This window comes from Ochotona princeps, chromosome 19, assembly GCF_030435755.1.
Source record: "Ochotona princeps isolate mOchPri1 chromosome 19, mOchPri1.hap1, whole genome shotgun sequence".
Lineage (NCBI taxonomy): Eukaryota > Metazoa > Chordata > Mammalia > Lagomorpha > Ochotonidae > Ochotona > Ochotona princeps.
Window position 1 is genome coordinate 35,366,735 of NC_080850.1, and position 21,155 is coordinate 35,387,889.

The 21,155-nt window shown below is 44.5% G+C and overlaps 1 protein-coding gene across 1 annotated transcript in view; it reads right to left on the minus strand.

Moving 5' to 3' along the window:
• The window catches only part of JADE2 (jade family PHD finger 2), a 77,713-nt gene extending 56,800 nt beyond the window's left edge, over positions 1 to 20,913 (minus strand). The window contains exon 1 of the mRNA XM_058677838.1: positions 20,662 to 20,913. The gene's annotated coding sequence lies outside the window, so the exon portion shown is untranslated. The remainder of the gene's footprint in view (positions 1 to 20,661) is intronic.
• Positions 20,914 to 21,155: the final 242 nt, after the last annotated feature.

Sequence of the window (21,155 nt, forward strand, 5' to 3'; positions counted from 1 at the left end):
GTTGCTGATGTCAGGGAACTCAAATAACCAAGGATCAGCAGAAGTCACCGCACAAAGGGATGCTCGGTTTCCGGGCTCTCCCTTGAGTTGCTGGAGTAGGTTGGGTCAGAGTTTGTTTCTTTTTTTAAGTAAGTTTTTAAAACTGAAGTTCATGGAAAAAAAGAATTAAAAAGTATAGAGTAAGTAAATAAATAAACCTACTCACAGTTTTTCATAATTACATTTTCTATAACCTTTTTGAAGACTTCATATATATATTTGTGAGTGTGTGTGTGTGTGTGTGTGTGTACACAAACTCACATATATACATACAAAGAACACAATTGCCAAAAGTCAAGCTCTCGTGTTCACACTTTGGAATCACCACTTGCGAATTCAGAACAGGAACCTCACTGGCCCCCAGAGCCACTGGCTCCTCTGCACCTACCTGTCTCCAAGGTGAACCACTATGGGGGTCCAGATCACCCAAGATGACTTCTGCCCATGTTTGAACTTTTCATCAATGGAATCATACAGCGGGTACTGCTTTTACATCTGAGTCCTCTGACTCAGATTCAGCCCTGTTGTTAAGTACAAAATCCTCTGTCTAATCTCCTTGCTGTATTTCCATTTTATGACTACTACAATTTGCTTATTCATGCCACTGCTGATGGAAATTGGGTTTGCTTCCAGCTTTGGCTACTACAAATTGTGCATGGCTTTTGGGATATATGTGAATAAGCCTCTCTCTACACTAGGAAAATACAAGAGTACTATGAAAAATTCATGGAAAGTGGAATTTAAAGAATTTTACTGGGGACTAGTATGATGGTTCAATTGGCTAATCCTGTGCCTACAAGCGCCAGCCTCCCATAAGGGATGCTGGTTCGTGTCCTGGTTGCTCTACTTCCCATCCAGCTCCCTGCCTGTAGCCTGGTAAAGCAATGGTGGGTGGCTCAAGTCCCTGGGACCCTGTAATCACATGGGAAACTTAGAGGGAGCTCCTGGTTCCTGATTTGGATCAGCTCAGCTCCAGCTGTTGAAGCCTTTTGGGAAGTGAACCAATAGATGGAAAAATCTTTTTCTGTCCTATTTTCTGTATATGATTTTCCAGTAAAAATAAATATATTTTATTTTTTTATTATTATTTTAAAAGATTTATTTATTTTTATTGGAAAGTCAGATATACAGGGAGGAGGAGAGATAGAGAGGAAGATCTTCTGTCCAATGATTCACTCCCCAAGTGACCGCAACGGCCGATGCTATGCCGATCCAAAGCCAGGAGCCAGGAACTTCTTCCAGGTCTCCCACATGGATGCAGAGTCCCAAGGCTTTGGGCCGTCCTCAACTGCTTTCCCAGGCCACACTCAGGGAGCTGGATGGAAGTGGAGCTACCACGACTAGAACTGGCGCCCATATGGGATCCCGGCACTTTCTTTTTTCTTTTTTTTTTTTAAAGATTTACTTATTTTTATTACAAAGTCAGATATATAGAGAGGAAGAGAGACAGAGAGGAAGATCTTCTGTCCGATGATTCACTCCCCAAGTGAACGCAACGGCCGGTGCTGTGCTGATCCGAAGCCAGGAGCCAGGAACTTCCTCCAGGTCTCCCACAAGGGTGCAGGGTCCCAAGGCCTTGGGCTGTCCTCAACTGCTTTCCCAGACCACAAGCAGGGAGCTGGATGGGAAGTAGAGCTGCCGGGATGAGAACCAGCAACCATATAGGATCCCGGTGTGTTCAAGGTGAGAACTTTAGCCACTAGGCTACGCCGCTGGGCCCAAAAATAATTTTTTTTTTTAAAAAATAAGTTTATTTTGTGCAAAATATTTGGAAATACACATGTAGATTTTCCAATAGGCAGGCATTCTCCATGAATTTTTTAAAAAATGCTTATTTACTTTAATTGAAAGGCAGAGTTGGGCCTGTCACAGTTGCTCAATGGCTAAATCCTCATTTCACAAGTTCCAGGATCCCATATGAGCACCGGTTCGTGTGCTGGCTGTTTCACTTTGGGACCCTGCACCCGCTTGGGAGACCTGGAAGAGGTTCCTGGTTCCCAGCTTCGGATCGGCTCAGCACTGGCCGTTGCAGTCACTTGGGGAGTGAATCATTGGATGGAAGATCTTCCTCTCTATATCTCCTCCTCTGTGTATATCTGACTTTGTAATAAAAATAAATAAATCTTAAAACATTCTTGCAGAAAATGATGCTATTGTATGATCTAGGAGTCACTGAATGATTTAATCAGAAGAAAGTGTTTTGAAGAGATGAAACTAACAGAAAACATCAAATCCCATGAGATATAGTTTCCACTGATTTTTGTTGGTGAAGTGTGTCTCTTCTAGACAATAAATAGATGGGGTTTTTTTAATCCAGTCTATTAATCTAGGACGTTTGATTGAGCTTAAGCCATTTACATTCAGGATTAAAATGTATGGATGGTACTTTGGTCCTGTCATTTCAGGAATGGGTTGTTCATTGGTTTAGTCTTCTGTTGTCATTTTACTGGGATGTTCTTCCCATTTGCCTTTGGTTTTCTTTGGTGCTACTCCTCTTCTCTGTCAAGAGAACATCTTTAAGTATCATTTGTAGGGCAGGTTTGGAAGAGGAAAATTCTTTTAACTTTTCTTTACTGTGGAAGAATTTTATTTCATTTTCAAAAACAAAAGAAAGCTTTGCTGGATATGTTATCCTAGGCAGACAGATTCTTTTAGAATCTGGAATATGTCACTCCATTCTCTTCTTGCCTGTAGAGTTTCCTGTGAGAGATTTCTTGTGAGTTTAACTGGCATTCCTTTATATGTCAATTGATTTTTTTTCACGTGCACATTTAAGGATCTTTTCCTTATGTTCAATTGAAGAGAACCTGAAGATCATGTGTCTTGGTGAAGATAGCTTTTGGTCAAGCCTGTTGGGAGTTCTGTGCCCCTCCTGGATCTTGTTTCCCAATTCTTTCTCCAGATTAGGGAAATTTTCCTTTATTATTTCATTAAATACATTTGCAAACTCAGCTTCTCTTTCTGCACCTTCTGGGACTCCCATAACTCTTATATTTGGCATCTTAGTAGTGTCTTTCAATTCTTGAATACTTTGTTTGGCCTGATCTAGCTCTGCTTCCAGTTTTTTGTTTGCTTCCCCCGATGACAGGAAATACCTTCCAATTCTGAGATTCTTTCTTCTGCTTGTTTCATTCTATTTTGGAGTCTCTCCATTGTACTTTTAATTTGCTCTACTGTGTTAATTTCTCCATGATTTTTTTAAAGATTTATTTATTTTTATTGTAAAGTCAGATATACAGAGAAGAGGAGAGACAGAGGAAAATCTGCCATCGAATGATTCGCTCCCCCAGTGGCCACAATGGCTGGAGCTGAGCCAATCCAAAGCCAGGAGCCCAGAGCCTCTTCTAGGTCTCCCACGTGGATGCAGGGTTCCAGGGTTTGGGCCATCTTTGACTGCTTTTCCGGGCCACAAGTAGGGAGCTGGATGGGAAGTAGGGCTGCCAGGATTAGAATCAGCACCCATATGGGATCCTGGCGCATGCAAAGCAAGGACCTTAGCCACTAGGCCACCACGCCAGGCCCTCCATGAGTTTTTTAAAGTAGACTCACCCATTTAGGAGAGGACCTGTGAGGTTACGGGTTGCTTTGGAGGTTGCTGCTGAAGTTTTCAAATGACTTTACTTGGGTCAGTTTTTTCAGAAGCACAGGCTGATATTTCAGGTGATGTTTCCAAATTCTGTACACACAAAGTGTAGTGTACAACTCCCACAGTTATAGCCTTGTAACCCTCATTTGGGCAACCCAAACCAGGCCCTACTGGGGAAAGGCCATGTTGCCACCCATCTCTCAGGCTGCAAACATTTGCCTGGCCAGCTCCAACTGTGGTTCGGAAGCACTGCCCAGGCAGCCTCTGTGGCTTCCCTCCTCAAACTGTGGCCCAGCTCCGCAGAGTCAGCCTGGCTGGGGAATTGGGGGAAGGGCACACATGCTGCCAAGTCCTTAGTCCCAGAAGCAGCAGGATTTCTGTTCAGTTATCAGTGGGCCCTACACACCAGACCCCACATCACAACATGGGCTCTGAAAGCTGGATGAAAAGTTTGGAACTAGGGCAATCCCAGGAAGCCCATATTTCCTGGCTCTGGGTTTGTATAGGGCCTGGTACTCCAACATAGTCAAGTGATGCTCTCAACATGGCAGGATTTCTCTGGGCTTCAACAGATCTCTACCTGTGCTAAGACCATTCCCAATGACTTGATCCAGAATCACTGGGGGGCTGGCAGGCTGCTCCCAGAGCTTGGTCCCCATTAGCTCACTTTGAGTTGCTTCCAGCTTGAGCACCCTGATTTCCTTGCCATTGTCAACATCTTCAAGCAGGTTTCTCAAAGGCCTCTTAACCCTTTCCCCTAGAAGGACACAGCTGAGTGCATCACTGAAATAATCTCTGTGTTATCCATGGAAAGAGGGTGGCTTCCATAAGTTTTGGGTAGTGTTTCCATCAGTCTGAGTGGCCATTAAGGACAAAAGCCACAGTGAACTCACTGGAGGGAACAGTGGAAGTCAACCCACGGTCACTTGTTCTCCATCTCATTGTAAGGAGGGACTGGGCTCTCTGGGGACTACCTTTGCAGAGACCTGGACCAAGAATGGACAGGGTGGGTGGGGTAGGGTATAGTGTTGTGGCATAATGGATAAAGCCATCACCTACAGTGCCAGAATCCCATATAGATTCCAGTTCAAATCTGGGCTGCTCCATTTCCCATCCAACTCCCTGCTAGTGTGCTTAGGAAAGAAGACAGCTCAAGTCCTTGGGCTTCCATACCTATGTGGGAGTCTTGGAAGAAGCTCCTGGCTCCTGGCTTTGGACCAGCCCAGCTATGGCAATTGTGGCCATTTGGGAATTGAATTAGTAGATGAAAGACCTCTCTCTCTTTCTGTCTCTACTTCTTTCTCTCTGTAGCTCCCCCTTCCAAATAAACAAATCTTGAAGTTACAAAAAGGAAAAGCCCTGACTCTGAGGAGCACCCTTGTACCAGGAAGGATTTCATAACAGACCTAGGGTAATTTCTTCTGCCCTACATGGAAAATAAGTGTACTTGGTCAAACAGCCTATACCAGTCATTGCCTTACCCACTAGTCAGGCTGCTTCAGGGTATACCTTTCCAGAGGGACTCCTGTAGGCTTCCTCCTGAGATGGGAAAGAGTCATTGTTGACCAGCTGGTGCCTTGTATTCCCATGGGCAAAATGGGTTGATTCTAGAGGATTTGCCTTGTTATGAGAATGTGAAGATCCGGTGTGCTACAGAGAAAGCCCTCTGCTGTATTTCTTGTGGACAACCCAAGGAGTTGGCTGGTGTTTTGGTGAGACGTGTGAGAGAAAATCAACTAGAACTCTTCTAGCTGCAAATCATACATACCCCACCTAGGTTGGGTACTGTGGTACAGTGGGTTGAGCCATTTACCTGGAATGCCCCATCCCATGTCAGAGTGTCGAGTTCAAGTCTCACTTCTGCTTCTGACACACACCTAGGAAGGCAGCAGATGATGGCTCAACGGTGCTACCACCTATACAAAAATCAAGTAAAGTTCCTGGCTCCTGTTGTTGTTTGCATTTGGGAGGTGACCCAGCAGATGGAAGAATTCTTTCTCTCCTTTGCTGCTCCTTTAAAAAATTTTATTTATTTTTTTATTGGAAAGTCAGATTTATAGGGAAAAGAGAAACAGAGAGAAAGATCTTCCATTCGCTGGTTCACTCCCCAAGCTCCAACCACTGAGGCCACTTAGAGAATGAACAAATGAATGGAAAATCTTTCTATCTCTCCTTTTCTATGTAAATCTGCATTTCCAATGAGAACAAACAAATTTCTAAAAATAAAGTAATATAAACCATTAAAAAACACACATAAAAAAAAAAACTGGCTCAACCTAGCTTAAGTAAAAAGAAACTATTCATTTGGTTGGTTGGTTTATGTAATAAAGTATTCAGAGGTTTCAGGCCCAGCCTGATCCAGGGTCTCAGGTATATGCTTGGTTACCAGGTCATTCTTCACTTCTGCTTCCTTCAGATTTGGCCCTGTTCTTGGGTTCCGTGGTAGCAGGGAAACTGCTAATGGACTGTTGCATCTCAAGTCCAGGTGAAAGGAGTACATTCTTCTCTGACCATGCAGATACCCTATCCCAGCTCTGAATGGATGTTCTGGTTTGCCTTGGGCCCTGTCCAGCCCTAACCAATCACTACACAACCCTGAGTGACTGGACTTACTCACTTGTGGCTCACATGCCAGGAAATGAATAGCACCCACTGACTCTGAGCTCAAAATTATAAGAATTGTTTCTCTGTGAAAAGTTGGGCTGCAATAGTAGAAAGGAATGCTAAGCAGGGATGTTATAGCAGGTGTCAACATAGAGCAGCACGCTGGGCAGGATTCCTCAGGCCAGGTGTTGACAATCGCCAGGCCTCCTATGCTCAAGTGTGCTGTGGGTCTTCCAGGGCATGGCCTATAACTTTCTCCTCTCCATGTATGCAGGGGTATTTACAAACTGGATAACTATACATCTTGGGCAAATGTGTAGTACCTGGTACCTTTTCTGGCCTCTTTCATGCCTACACTTTATTGGATTCTTTGTTTTTTCTTTGGGCTGCCTGGTCTTGCTCGCCCTTCCTCCCCACCGAGGCAGAGATCACTGCCCATCCTGGAAGCTCAAGGCAGCACAGGCTGGCTTTCCCAGCCTCCCAGTGGCCAGGCAAGGGCACCTGAACCAGGCTCTGATAATGAAGCACGGGCTCCAAGCTCAAGCTCCGGAGGCTGCTGAGTCGGGAGCAAGGCCCCAGTCCCATGACAGAACTGGCTTAGGGCCTTGCTGATATCACTGTCACCATGAGCACTAGATGTGGAGTCAAAAAGGCTGGTGCTGCCCACGCCCTCTAGCTCTGCCAGCTTGGCCAGCCTCTGTACTCAGAGTGACGATTCTTGTGCTTTTGCTTCTTTGGGCTACCAGCAAGAACTTTCTCCTAAGCAGAACTACCAGACCAGATAGGAAACTCCTATCACTGGAGGTATGGATTTTAAGAAGAGGTTACCAAGGATGACCCCTTTTTCAACCCAGAATGCTCTTGGTCAGTGTGAAAGTGTTGAATCAAAAATGCAACTCCTAGACTGCACAGCTTTAGGTTCTCACAACCTTTTTCAGCTGTCCTGTCCCTGTCTCATGTCATGGATGTTCCTGGTGCCATATCCCAGGGCAAAGTCATGGTCTTTATTGGCCTCCATCACTTTAATGAAAAAACCCCTACACCAAACAAACACAAGCACAGACATTTGCAACTAATTACAGTATTGCTGATCAGTCAAATTTCATTGCAAATTACATGTTGAAATTGATAGTGTGCGAGTCAGGAAAAAGTCTGGAAAAGTGACATGGGCACACATATTAATAATTCAATTTGGGCTTAGCCAAACACCATGAAGAGGAGAAAGCAGATTTGTATCGTCCCCAAGACTGCTTATTTACCCAGTTACCTCCTGCCAGTAAGCCTGGCATCCCAGAGCACTGGAGCCTGCTCAGGGTCCTCCCCCTTTCGAAGACCACAGGACGCTGAGTATCCCAACTTTAATTCTTGGTTTGCAAAATTGCAGCTCTGAGTGGTGTGGGGAGGGGGAGTTGGTTCCATATTCCCATCTGCCGCTGAGAAGCCCACCCAGGAGGCATCTTGGGGGACAGACACCTCCTGCAGCAGCCGATACACACTCCTGGCCTACCATTTGCGGTTTCTGAGCTAGGGAGAGCTAACCTGCCTTGAAAGCTCAGGCGGCTTCCCCAGGTCAGATTGCGCTCCATCAGCATGAGCTGGAGTGTGAGGGGAGAGCCAGTGTGTGTCCCGGTGCGTCAAGAAGCATGCAGGAAGACACTTCGAGCATGCAGCATACAGTGGAGGCAGGAGCCAGGCCCTATCCGCATATAATACACAGGAATGTAGCCAGGATGGTCCCCTACAGCCTGGCTGGGAAGGCTTGACCAGCCCAACATGGAAAATGAGTGAGCACCTGAGCCTACAAACTGGCAGCAAGCACTGAGCCACTGCCCTCGCCCCGGGGCCTGTGTGGGGGGCAGGAGAAGGTCTCCGTTTTCATCTTTGAGGTCAGCAGTCAAACTCCAGTGTCCATGGAAAAGTGAGCCAGATGAGGATGGGGAGAACTGACCAGCTGAGTGTTACAGAGTGGCTGCGATTTAGCCACAGGAGAACTTCTGGGGACCATGGGCGATAGAATTCAGAAAAAAGGGGTTAGGCCAAAGATTTGGGAAGTCATTAGCACCTGAAAGAGGTTTAAAGCCAGATTGTTGAGGGCAGGCAGTTAGCCTATTGGTTAACAACCTCACATACCACATCAGGACTGCCTGGGTTCCTTGTCCACCTCCAGCTCCTGACTGCAACTTTCTGGCAATGTACACCTGGGAGGCAGAAATGATGGCTCAAGTATTTGGGTCCCTGCCACTCATGTGGGAGACCCAGATTGAATTTCCAGATTCCCATTGCCGTCTGGCCTGGCCCTTTCTGAGCTGGCATTTGGAGAGCAAACTGGTGGATGAAAATACATTCTCACCTCATGGTGCTTGGAGTGGCGAAATTAGCAGCAATTCATAACTGTTGAACTATCAAAACCAACTGAGCAAGACCCTTAGAGCATACTCCACACCAAGGACCTGGGGTGAGTTGGAGACTGGGTGGGGCTTCTCCCTTAAAATCCCCCTTTACCTCAGATATATGATGGAAACAATATAGAAATAGTAGTCTGGGCCCGGCGTGATAGCGTAATGGTTAAGGTCCTCACCTTGAACGTGCCAGGATCCCATATGGGTGCCGGTTCTAATCCCAGCAATTCCACTTCCCATCAACCTCCCTGCTTGTGGCCTGGGAAAGCAGTCCAGGACAGCCCAAAGTCTTGGACCCTGCACCCACGTGGGAGGCTCAGAAAGAAGTTCCTGGCTCCTGGCTTTGGATCGGTGCAGCACCGGCCTTGCGGCCACTTGGGGAGTGAATCATCGGACAGAAGATCTTCCTCTCTGTCTCTCCTCCTCTGTGCCTTTCCAACAAAATAAATAAATCTTTAAAAAAAAACAAATAATAGTCTTACCCATTTTCCTGTAGCCCTTGAACCTTTTTACCCTAATTAACTATGTAAAGATTGTCAAAAATAAAAAAATGGGAAAAGAAAAAAGAAAATACACTCTCCCTCTTTCAGAAAAAGTCAGGACATTAGAGGAAGCAGTTATCCAACCAGCAAGTGTAGCTAAGAGAGCAGAGATGAGAAAAGGTTTGAGGACTGAGCCTTGGAGATGAGGAGGCAGAGAGGTAGGAAGGGACCAGGGAGAGGCAAGGCCGGACTGGCATTGGTAGCCAGATTTAAATAGAGGGAGAGTTTCACTGTGACTGGCGGGGCCTCAGGCCTAAGAGAAGTGGGTGCCAGGTAGGTAGGAAGGAAGGAGAGCACAAGGCAGCACAGAGTGTATTCCTTCTGGGAGCTGTGCCACAACGAGGAGCCCAGAAAGAGGGTGAGACTTTGAACGAGCTATAAGGTCAACAGCAGGTTCTTTTAAAAAGTGCCTCATCCTTGTGTGCTGATGGAGTCACTCCTGGAGAGAAGGGGTGAGCGCTGGCGGGGAGCCCTTGAGTGGGCAGGTGGGGATGCATCTGGTGCACAGAAGTGGGGGTGCCCTGAAATAGGAGTCGGCTGGCGGGGACTGGTGGGAGGCAAGGCAGAGTGGATGAGCACAGATGCAGGTGGGCGGGGGAGGGGCGGGGAGCCCTGCAACTTCTGTTCCCAGGGCTTCTATTTTCTTAGCAGAATCGGAAGAGGTTGTCAGCTGAGAGTGAAGTGGAGGAGGAGGCGTGAAGCAGCCGTCTAGGAGAGGGGATGTGAACAGACTCCCGGAGGTAGTAGGATTGTTGGGCAGGCGACGGGCAGCCTCAAGGTCTCACTTAGGGAGGGTGGTGTTCACTAACTGAAGGTAAGATTGGGCAGCCCCAGAGTGGGTTTTTCTGTAGTGCTGGTCAGTTTGGGGGTGGGGAAGGGGGAGGGCAGTTGCATGGCTGATTTTGCCAGAGCCGTGGTTTGGCAGGGTGGCTACAATGGAGCCAAGGACTGAGTCTAACACTGAATCATGGACTCCAAGCTGAAGAAGCAGCATCCCAAGGTGAGGGATGATAGAGACTGGCTTGGGTCCCCAGGCTCCAGGGAGGACTGTGAGGGAGTTGGAGAGAAAGGCAGTGTTTGTCAGAGTGGGACACATGGAATTGAGATGATGGATTGCATTGGCAGAAAAAGGCTGGTTTAAGGTCTGGCTCTGGGATTGAGGCTGAGGTCTGGCTGAAGCCAAGATCTCAGAGGGGAAGCTCAGGCGATGAGAGGATTGTTCCTCCACATGAACAGCGGTGAGGGGAACTGCATGCAGTGAGGGCTAGGGTTGCAGAATGGGACCCTGGGCCAGGAGCCAACATCTTCAAGGAATGAGGGAAGTGACTCAGGGATCTGTAAGTGACTGTCAGGAGGAGCAGCAAGTGGTGATCTCATTGGGTGACCTGGCAAACACAGCTGTTCCTTACTTTTTTTTTTTAAATGGTATCATATCTATTTATTTCCATTTTATTTGAAATGCAAACAGAGAGGGTGATAGATCTTCCATTCACTGGGTCATTTCCCCGTATACTCACAACAGCCAAGGTTGGGTGATGCTGAAGTTAGGAGCTGGGAATTCAACTCAGATCTCCATGTGGGTGGCCCCGCTACTTGAGCCATCTACTGATGCCTTGAAGGGTGTGTGAGCAGGAAGCTAGATCTGAAGCCAATTAGCCAGCGCTGGCATTCTGATGCTTAACTCACACTGCAGCACAAACCTGACCCCTTCCTTCTGCTCTGATCCACTCATTTGCTTCCCCTAAAATATCTGTGATACCTGGAGCTGGGTCAGACTAAGCCAGGAACTAGGAAGACAACCCAGGTCTCTCATGTGGGTGTGCATTATTTGAAATATCACCATACCTCCCAGGATCTGCATTAGCAAACATTTGGAGACAGGAACCAGAAGTGTGTATGGAACCCATGCCCTCCAATGAAGAACTGTATGGCTAATTAATAAATTAGGCCTGCTCCTAAATACTAGCTTTTTATTTTAAATAATCTTTTTTATTGAAGATGTATTTTATTTTTATTGGAAATTCAGACTTATAGAGAGAATGAGAGACAAAGATCTTCCACCCATTGGTTCAATCTCCAAGTGGCCGCAACTGCTGGAGCTGAGCCAATTGAAAGCCAGGAGTCAGTAGCCTTCTCTGGGTCTCCCACGCGGGTGCAGGGTCCCAAAGCTTTTGGTTGTCCTCTATTGCTTCCTAGCCCACAAGTAGGGTGCTTGAAGGGAAGTGGAGCAGCCAGGACACCCTTATAGGATCCCAGCACATATGAGGTGAGAACTTTAGCCAATAGACTACTGTGCCTAAATCTAGGCTTTTAAAATGTAATTTTCTCTTTGTTGCTTTAAGATACAGGATTTTTGTAGTTTTTTTAATACAGGAAACTAGTTGAATTATAGATTCATTCTACTATCTGTAGAGTGAAAAAAATCATTTAAATACAGTTTTAACATCTGTAAATCATGACAGATTTATTTCTTTCCTTTTCAATCCTCACTCCGTTTCTTTCTTTTTCTTTGTTCACTGTGCTGGCCAGAACCTCCAGCATAATGTCAGATAAAAGTGGTAGTAATGGATATCTTTGTTTTGTTCAAAATTCAAAGGAAAACTTACAGTGTTTCACCACTAAGTATGATGTTTGCTTTACTTATTTTTAAAAGACAGCCTTTATAAGATTAAGGAAGTTTCTTTCCATTTCTAGTTGGCAGAAATTTTTTTTTTTAAGAAACACTACCTATGTACTTAATTCAATCAGCACTGAATTATATCCAATGCTTTTTTTGGATCCATCGAGATAACCATGGGTTTACTCCTTTTACACACTAATGTGATAAGTGACACTGATGGGTTTTTGAATGTTAACTAAACTTTGCAACATAGAATTAAGTACAGCTTGGTGGTCAGAGGTATGTACTGCTAAATTCTGCATAATTATTTAGGATTTTGATATTTTCACTATGTTCATAAATGAAATTTGCCTTTTGTTTTCCTTTATCAAACTTATCATATTTAGGGGGTCACAGTGATATGCCTTCATACAATGAGTTGAAGAAGATAATTTCAGTTCTTTAGCAACTTCCAAAATGTTCCGTTATGGTTTTTTTTAAAGATTTATTTTATTTTTATTGGAAAGGCAGATATATAGAGAGAAGGAGAGACAGAGAGAAGGAGATCTTCCGTCCGATGATTCACTCCCCAAGTGACCGCAGTGACCGATGCTGCACCCATCCAAAGCCAGAAGCCAGGAGCTTCCTTCAGGTCTTCCATGTGGGTGCAGGGTCCCAAGGCTTTGGGCTGTCCTTGACTGCTTTCCCAGGCCACAAGCAGGGAGGTGGATGGGAAGTGGAGCTGCTGAGATTAGAACCAGCGCCCATAAGGGATCCTGCCGTGTTCAAGGTGAAGACTTTAGCCACTAGGCCACCGCGCAGGGCCCCAAAATGTTCTTTTAAATTAATTGATTTTTAAATTGTTTTTAGTTATTTGAAAAGCAAAGACAGATCCTCCATTCACCAGCTCACTCTCTAAAAGCTCACTGAAGTGGAGAATCAGGGACTCAGTCATACAAGGGTAGCAGGGACCCCACTTCCCAAGCCATCACCAGCCGTCTCCCGGGATGCGACTGAACAGGAAGCTGGATTCAGGAACAAAGCTGGGACTTGAACTCCACACTCTTGCTAAGTCACATGCTTACAGACTTTTAAACTTCCACAAGACTTTGTATGTGAATGAAATTGTAGCTATGTGAATGGAATTCCTTTTTTTCCTTGAATATTCAATGTAGCTCACAAGTAAGTCTATTGGGGTTTGAAGTTTTCTTTCTGAGAAATATTATATTATTGCTTATATCTTTTCTGTCACTGTAGGACTATTCTAGTTTTCCATTTCTTCATGAGTCACCTGGTAAATTATAATTCCTAGGAATCTTCCATTTCCTATGAACTTTTTTACATGTATAGGAATTAAGTTATTCATTATACTTTAGTATCTTATAAGTGCATATAGAAAGTTCTTGAAAATGATCCTTTTTTCATTCCTAATAGAAATTATTTGTTCATTCTCGTTTTCTGTCTCAGTCTCACCAGAGTTTTATCAATTTAGTTAATCTTTTTGAAAGTCAAAGTTTAGTACTTGAAAAAAATTGTATGTTTGGTTTTTATTTCATTGATTCATTTTGTTATATTTATTATTTAATTCCTGTACTTATTTAAGCATAACTTTCTAGATGAATATTTATTGCATTGTTACAATAATTCTTTTAAAATATATACATCAAAACTTTACATACTACAGGGATTCCCAGAGCCTATGAAACTGTCACATAATGCATAATAATTAATAAAAAAAAGTAAAAAAAAAAAAACTTTACATACTACATTAGCTACACCCGCATGTGTGTGCAGCAAAGATATATAAGTGCCATGTAAATTACATAAATTTGTGTATATATGTATATATATATACACACACACACCTATATCCATTGTTAGTTCTTTTTCTTATGAATTGAGTTTTCTATTCTGCATACACGTAATTTCCTAATTACATGCTTTGTACATATTTCCTATTGATCTAGATATATTTTTAAGGTTTATTTATTCGAAAGAGTTGCAGAGCAACAGAGACAGAGAGATACTCCATTTTCGAGTTCACTCCCCAAATGGCTTCAGGCCAGCATGAAGCCAGGAGATAGGAGCTGCTTCTAGTTCCCCTATAGAGTGCTAGGCGTTCAAGTAATTGAGCCAAACCCTTCCACTTTCTCCAGACCATTAGCAGGGAGTTGGATCAGAGGTGAAACAGCCAGGATGAAAACTGGTGCCCTTATGGGATGCTGGTGCCACAGGAGGCTGCTTTACCAGTTATCACAGTGTCAGCCCCTTTATAACATTTTTTGTAATAATAGTTTGATGAGCAGAAGTATTTACTTTAATAATGCCCAATTTGTGCATTATGGTACACAAATGAACTAGCAGATGAGAGGTCTCTTTTCTGTATCTCTTAAATAAAACAGATATGCAAAATTCTTTTTAAAAAGGTAAGTCCTTAGGCCTGGCACAGTAGCCTAGTGGCTAAAGTACTCTCATTGTACTCACCAGGATCCCACATGGGAACCAGTTCTAATCCTGGCTACTTCATTTCCCCTTCAGCTCCCTGCCTGTGGCCTGGGAAAGCAGTCAAGGACAGCACAAAGCCTTGGGACCCTATACCCACATGGGAGACCCAAAAGAGGCTCTTGGCTCCTGGCTTCAGATTAGATCAGTTCTGGCCATTTTGGCCACTTGGGCAGTGAACCAAGGGACAGAAGATCTTTCTCTCTGTATCTTCTTCTCTCTGTACATCTCCCTTTCCAATAAAAATAGATAAATCTTTAAAGAAAAAAGATAAGTCCTCCCTGACTTGCTCACTCACTTTAAGGACTCAATGTAAAGAAATGAGCCTCAGGAATTAACTTACAGCTAAGAAATAATCATAAAAATAATCACTAAACTTAATACATAATAAAAATTTTAGAGAAGTTAGATATATAATAAATCTAATCTCTAATGAAATATTCTGCAGCTATTGAAAAATCATTATAGGGTTCTGAGATTTGCACATAAACCTCAACTGTTATTTCACTTTATCATGAACAAATACGTACATATGAAGCTTAAAAATCTAATAAAATATTCTGAAATCACACTTTTAAAGGGTTTTAAATTACATAGTGATGCTTACAAGTATAAATTTTTATTGAGGTGAAACTCACATGACATAAAATTAATTTGGCTTTCTAGCATTTTGCTGAGGATGTCTGCACCCACATTTGTAACAGATGCTGGTATGCAGATGAATTTTTTTGCGATAGCCTATGACCTCTAAACACTTTCTTCAGGGGCGGGCATAGGACAGAGTGGTGCCTATGCCACATCCTGATGCCATGGGGGGACTTCCACACTGTGTCTGGGGTCTGCTCTCCCTTCCTCCTTCCTGTTAATGTACACCATAAGAGGCATAGTGACGGCTCAGGGACTTGAGTCTCTGTCAGCTACATGGGAGACTTGGGTTGAATTCTGTGCCCCTCCTTCAACCTGGTCCAGCCCTGCCTGTTGCCAGGATCTGGGTAGTGAATCCATGTATTAGAGATGTTTCTCTCTTCATTTCCTGTCTCTCAAATAAGTAAAATAAGTAGTAAAAAGTAAACACGAACTTTAAAGTGAATAATGTTGTGGCATTCAGTCTATTAACAAAGGTGTGCTTCCAGTACCTCTATCTAGTTCCAAAATCTCATTATCATTGCAAAAGGAAGCACTGTTGCCCATAAGTCACTGTCTTCCCTTTCACCACAATCCCCACACCCTCCTCCAGCCCTTGGTAACTCCTCACTCTGCATTATTTCTCTATGGTTTATCTATTAGGAATATTCCTTTTTTAAAGATTTGTTTATTTTTATTAGAAAGTCAGACATACAGAAAGGAGGACAGAAAGGAAGATCTTCCATCCGATGATTCACTCCCCAGGTGACTATAATAGCCAGAGCTGAGCCAATCCTAAGTCAGGAGCTCCTACCAGGTCTCCCACATGGTTGCAGGGTCCCAGCGTTTGGGCCATTTTCGACTGCTTTCCCAGGCCACAAGCAGGGAGATGGATGGGAAGTAATGCCTCTGGAATTAAAACTGGTGCCCATATGGGATCCCAGCTCATGTAAGTTGAGGACTTTAGCCACTAGGATACCGCACTAGGCCCTAAAACAATTTTTTCTATTTTTTTAAAGATTTATTTATTTATTTATTTTTATTTATCTATTTATTTTTATTTTATTTTTTTTAAGATTTATTTATTTATTTTATTTTTTTATGATTCACTCCCCAAGTGAGCCACAACAGGCCGATGCGCGCCAATCCGATGCCAGGAACCAGGAACCTCTTCCGGGTCTCCACGCGGGTGCAGGGTCCCAATGCATTGGGCCGTCCTCAATTGCTTTCCCAGGCCACAAGCAGGGAGCTGGATGGGAAGTGGAGCTGCCGGGATTAGAACCAGCGCCCATATGGGATCCCGGGGCGTTCAAGGCAAGGACTTTAGCCGCTAGGCCATGCCGCCGGGCCCTAAAACAATTTTTTTAAAAAGTTCAGGGATCAGTGCAATGGCCTCGTGCCTAAATTCTCACTAATTTCTTGCTTCACATGCACTGAGATCCCCTATGGGCATTGATTCATATTCTAGCTGCCCCACTTCCCAGCCAGCTCCCTGCTTGTGGCCTGGGAAAGCAGTTGAGGATGGCCCAAAGCCTTGGGACACTGCACCTGTTTGGGAGACCCAGAAGAAGCTCCTGGCTCCTGGCTTTGGATCAGCTCAGCTCTGGTCATTGGAGCCACTTGGGGAGTGAACCAGCAGATGGAAGATCTTCCTTTCTGTCTCTCTTTCTCTTTTTATCTGCCTTTCTCTATATATTGCCTTTCCAATAAAAATAATAAACTAAATCTTTAAAAAGAAGTTCAGTAAGGTCACATTATACAAGATGACTATACAAAAAAACCCTGTGTGTTTCTATATATTAGCAAAAAAAATTTTTAATGTGCTAAGAAAACAATTAAAAAATAATAAAATACTAGGGCCTGGTGTGGTAGCCTAGCAGCTAAAGTCCTTACCTTGTATATGCTAGGATCCTATATGGGCACTGGTTCTTATCTCACCCTGGGGGTCCCACTTCTCATCCAGCTATCTGCTTGTGGCCTAGGAGGGCAATTGAGGAAAGTCTTAGGACCCTTCACCTGCATGGGAGACCTGGAAGAGACTCTGAGCTTCTGGCTTTGGATTGGCTCAGCTCCAACTGTTGTGGTCGCTTGGGGAGTGAATCACTGGACAGAAGGTCTTCCTCTCTGTCTCTCCTCCTCTCTGTATATCTGATTTTGCAATAAAAATAAATCTTAAAAAATAATAATAAAATACTTAGGAATAAATTTAGTCAGCAGAAAGACATCCCATGTTCATGGATCAGAAGCTTTAATGCTGAGATGGCAAAACTCCCTCAGTTGGACTACACATTCAATATAATTTTCATTAAATACCAGTTGCCTTCTGCAGAAATTGATAAGCTGACCCTAAAATTCATATGGAAATGCAAAGCAATTAGGAGTGCTAAAACAGTCTGGAAGAAAAAAACTGGGAGGCAGGTACCTCTCACAAGGTTTACTGGCAAACTGCAGTAAACCCAGTGGGTTAAGCTGCTAGTTGTAACCTCAGTATCTCTAACTGGGAAGTCCTGGCTGCTCCACTTCTGATCCAGCTCCCTGCTAATATACCTAGGAAAGCAGCAGGAGATAGCCCTAGTACTTGGATCCCTATCTCCCAAGTGGGATTGGGAGACCCAAAAGAAGTTCCTGGCCCTTGGTGCCAGCCTGGCCTAGCTCTGGCAACTGAGTCATTTAGGAAGTGAAGACATTTTCTTTTTCTCTCTCTCTCTCTGCATCCTATTCTGCCTTTCAAGTAATTTAAAAATCTAAAAATAAAAAGTATGTATGGCAATATCCAAAACAGCAGACACACAGAGGCTGGCATGATGGATCAATTGGCTAATCTTCCATCTTGTAAAGTGCCAGCATCCCATATGAGCGCCAATTCATGTCCCAGCTGCTCCACTTCCCATCAGTTCCCATCCATAGACTAGGAAAGCAATGGAGAATGCCCCAAGTCCTTGTGACCCTTCACCCCTTTGGGAGACCCAGAAGAAGCTCCTGGCTCCTGGATTCCGATGGGCTCAGCTCCAGCAGTGGATGGATGATCTTTCTGTCATTTCTTCTTTCTATGTTTATTTTAAAAAATGGTCAATAAAAATAAATAAATCTTGAAAACAAAAACAGAGCAGATATACACATTGAAGATAGTTGAAAATCCAGAAACAAATCCTTAGGTTTTTTTTTTTCTTTTTAAAGATTTATTCATTTTATTACAAAGTCAGATGTACAGATATACAGAGAGGAGAGACAGAGAGGAAGATCTTCCATCTGATGATTCACTCCCCAAGTGAGCCGCAACGGGCCGGTGCTATGCCGATCCGAAGCCGGGAACCTGGAACCTCTTCCGGGTCTCCCACGCAGGTGCAGTGTCCCAATGCATTGGGCCGTCCTCCACTGCTTTCCCAGGCCACAAGCAGGGAGCTGGATGGGAAGTGGAGCCACCGGGATTAGAACCGGCGCCCATATGGGATCCCGGGGCATTCAAGGCGAGGGCTTTAGCCGCTAGGCCACGCCGCCGGGCCCCAAATTCTTAGGTTTTAAAGTCAACTAATTTTCTTTTTTTTTTTTTTTTAAGATTTATTATTATTGGAAAGCCAGATATACAGAGAGGAGGAGAGACAGAGAGGAAGATCTTCCATCCGATGATTCACTCCCCAAGTGACCGCAACAGCCAGTGCTGCGCCGATCTGAAGCCAGAAGCCAGGAATTTCTTTCCGGCTTTCCCACACGGGTGCAGAGTCCCACGGCTTTGGGCCATCCTCAACTGCTTTCCCAGGCCACAAGCAGGGAGCTGGCTGGGAAGTGGAGCTGCCGGAATTAGAACTGGAGACCATATGGGATCGGTGAGGACCTTAACCATTACGCTATCGTGCTGGGCCCACTAATTTTCTTTTTAAGATTTGTTTGAAAGTTTGAGTTACACACAGACATTTTCCGTCCACTAATTCAGATGACCAACGTTGCAGCTAGAAGACAGGAGCATCTTCTCTTCTCCTATGTAGGGGGCAAGGATGCAGACATTTGAGCCCCCTTACATTGTTTACCCAGGCCATTAGCAGGGAGCCAGACTGGACCCAGAGCAGCCAGGACCCAAACTAGCATCCATGTGGGACACTGGTCTCACAGGCAGTGGCTTAACATGCTGCAACATGCACTGGCCCTGGCCAATTGATTTTTGACAAGTGTATAAAGACAACAGTGGAAAGAAAAGCCTTGTCAATAAGTAGTTCTGAGATATCTATACATATTCACATATGAAAAAATGAAACTGAATCCCATCTCATCATATGCAAAAATTAACTCATATTGGATCAAATATATAAGAGCTAAAATATCCAAAATAAGACACGTAATTCTTCATTACTTCGACTAGGCAATAGTTTCTTAGCTGTGAAAGTAAAAGCTCAAATAGCCATTCCTGAACCTAAAAACTATAGCATGAAAAATTAAAAATTAAAAAAGCTCAAATAATGAAGGAAAAGATTGTATAAATCAGACTTCATCAAAATACACATTTTCTGCAGCAGAGTGCACCACAAGAGAGTGTCAAGACAGCTTTCCAACTCCAGACTGGTATGTCGTACCTGTAAAGAACCCTTCCACCTCAATGATAAAAACACAACTAACCCAGTGTGGGAAGGGGGTAGACAAAACACCTGGATATTTCTCCAAAGAAGGTAACACAAAAATGTCACATGGAAAGATGCTAACATTATTGGCCATTAGATTAACTCAGATTAAAACCTGAGATCTCAATACTGCAAAGATGGCTACAATCAGAAAGATAAGGAATAACAGCTGCTGGAGAAGTATACAGAGAAATTGGAACCTTGGTCCACTGCTGGTAGCAGTGTAAAATGGAGTGGCTGTTTTAAAAGACCATCTTACAGCACTGGATAGTTTCTCAAACGGCTACACACAGAATTTCCATGCAACCCAGACATTCTGTTACCAGCGAAACATCCAAAAGGAACCAAAACACAAAAACTTGTGCATGAATGTTCATGGCATCAGTAACTCACACCATCCTAAAAGTGGATCAACCCTAATGTCCACAAACTAGTTAACAAATAGTTATATCCATACAATGCAATAGCATTTGCCCATAGAAAGGAATGCTATTCATACATGCTACCTAAACCTTGAAAACATTCATACATAAACCTTGAAAACACACTTGGAGCTAAACTCGTGGCTTCGGGAGTTAATGTACCACTTGTGATGCAGGCATCCTATTTGGATGCCATGGTAGGGTGGTGGACAGTGGCAGGGGTTAAGCGCATTTGATCTAGGAAAAAAGATGTGAAGACAGGGAGTGCAGCTGGCCAAGAAGGCAGAATGCAACTTGATGGGAGGGAGTGGCCACAACGGGGCAGTGTGGTAAGGGGAGTGGGGAGAGGGGGACCCCCAGAAGATTTCGTGACATGGAGCCTGAGACCTGGTTTCTCAAAGGATCTTCTCCAGCCTGCTTTCCCAATGCTGGCCAGACCGGCCAGGCCAGTCCTCTCCTCTGGACTCTCCTAAAAGTTCAGCCACCTGGGAGGACTTGCCACACCCTACTCCTCTTGGAGCCTGTCCCTGGAGCCTGCAGCTCTCAGCTTCCACTGACCACTCCCTTCCCAGCCTGCTTTCAGGCAGAGTCCAAGATGGCAATGCCACACTGCATGTGAATTTCATACACGCTTACAAGCATGGGAAGGATGTAGTCACGACACGCCCCCCCCAATTCTCCCTGACTCCCCAGGCATATGATGGAGGAGCTGTGTTAGCAGCCCTTTCTCCTACCTGCTCAGGCTGGTCCCCTTAGTCCCTTGCTGGTGCCCCAGTGGCTTGTGCTTGCCTCATGGGCTGTTGCAGGTGAGCTCTGGAATATGTCCGAGAAGGCATCCCATGCAGTCTGTCACCTGTGGTCTCCCTCTGCTTCCCAGCAAAGGTGTAGCTTTGGCTGGTGTCAGCTTCATGCTGTCTGAGGGCGCCTGAGTCACATAACCTAGGTGGGGGTGAGGAATGCCAGTATCTTTTTTGGTGGACCCAGATGTGAAGCTACTTGGGGCCCCACTCTGGAGATACAGAGGAATGACTCCACACTCAGCCTCAAAATTGCAACTCCTGCCACAGTTCACAACTTGTGCTCAGCCTGCTCTCTGCCACAGCCTGAGGTTGAATCAGATCAGATGCAGGGACCCAGATCTTCCAGGAAGTTTGCCAAACTAGTTTACCCTGAACATTCTCACCCTCTCCTGGGGTTCTATGTGAGGAGGTGGTCGTCGAAAATGGTT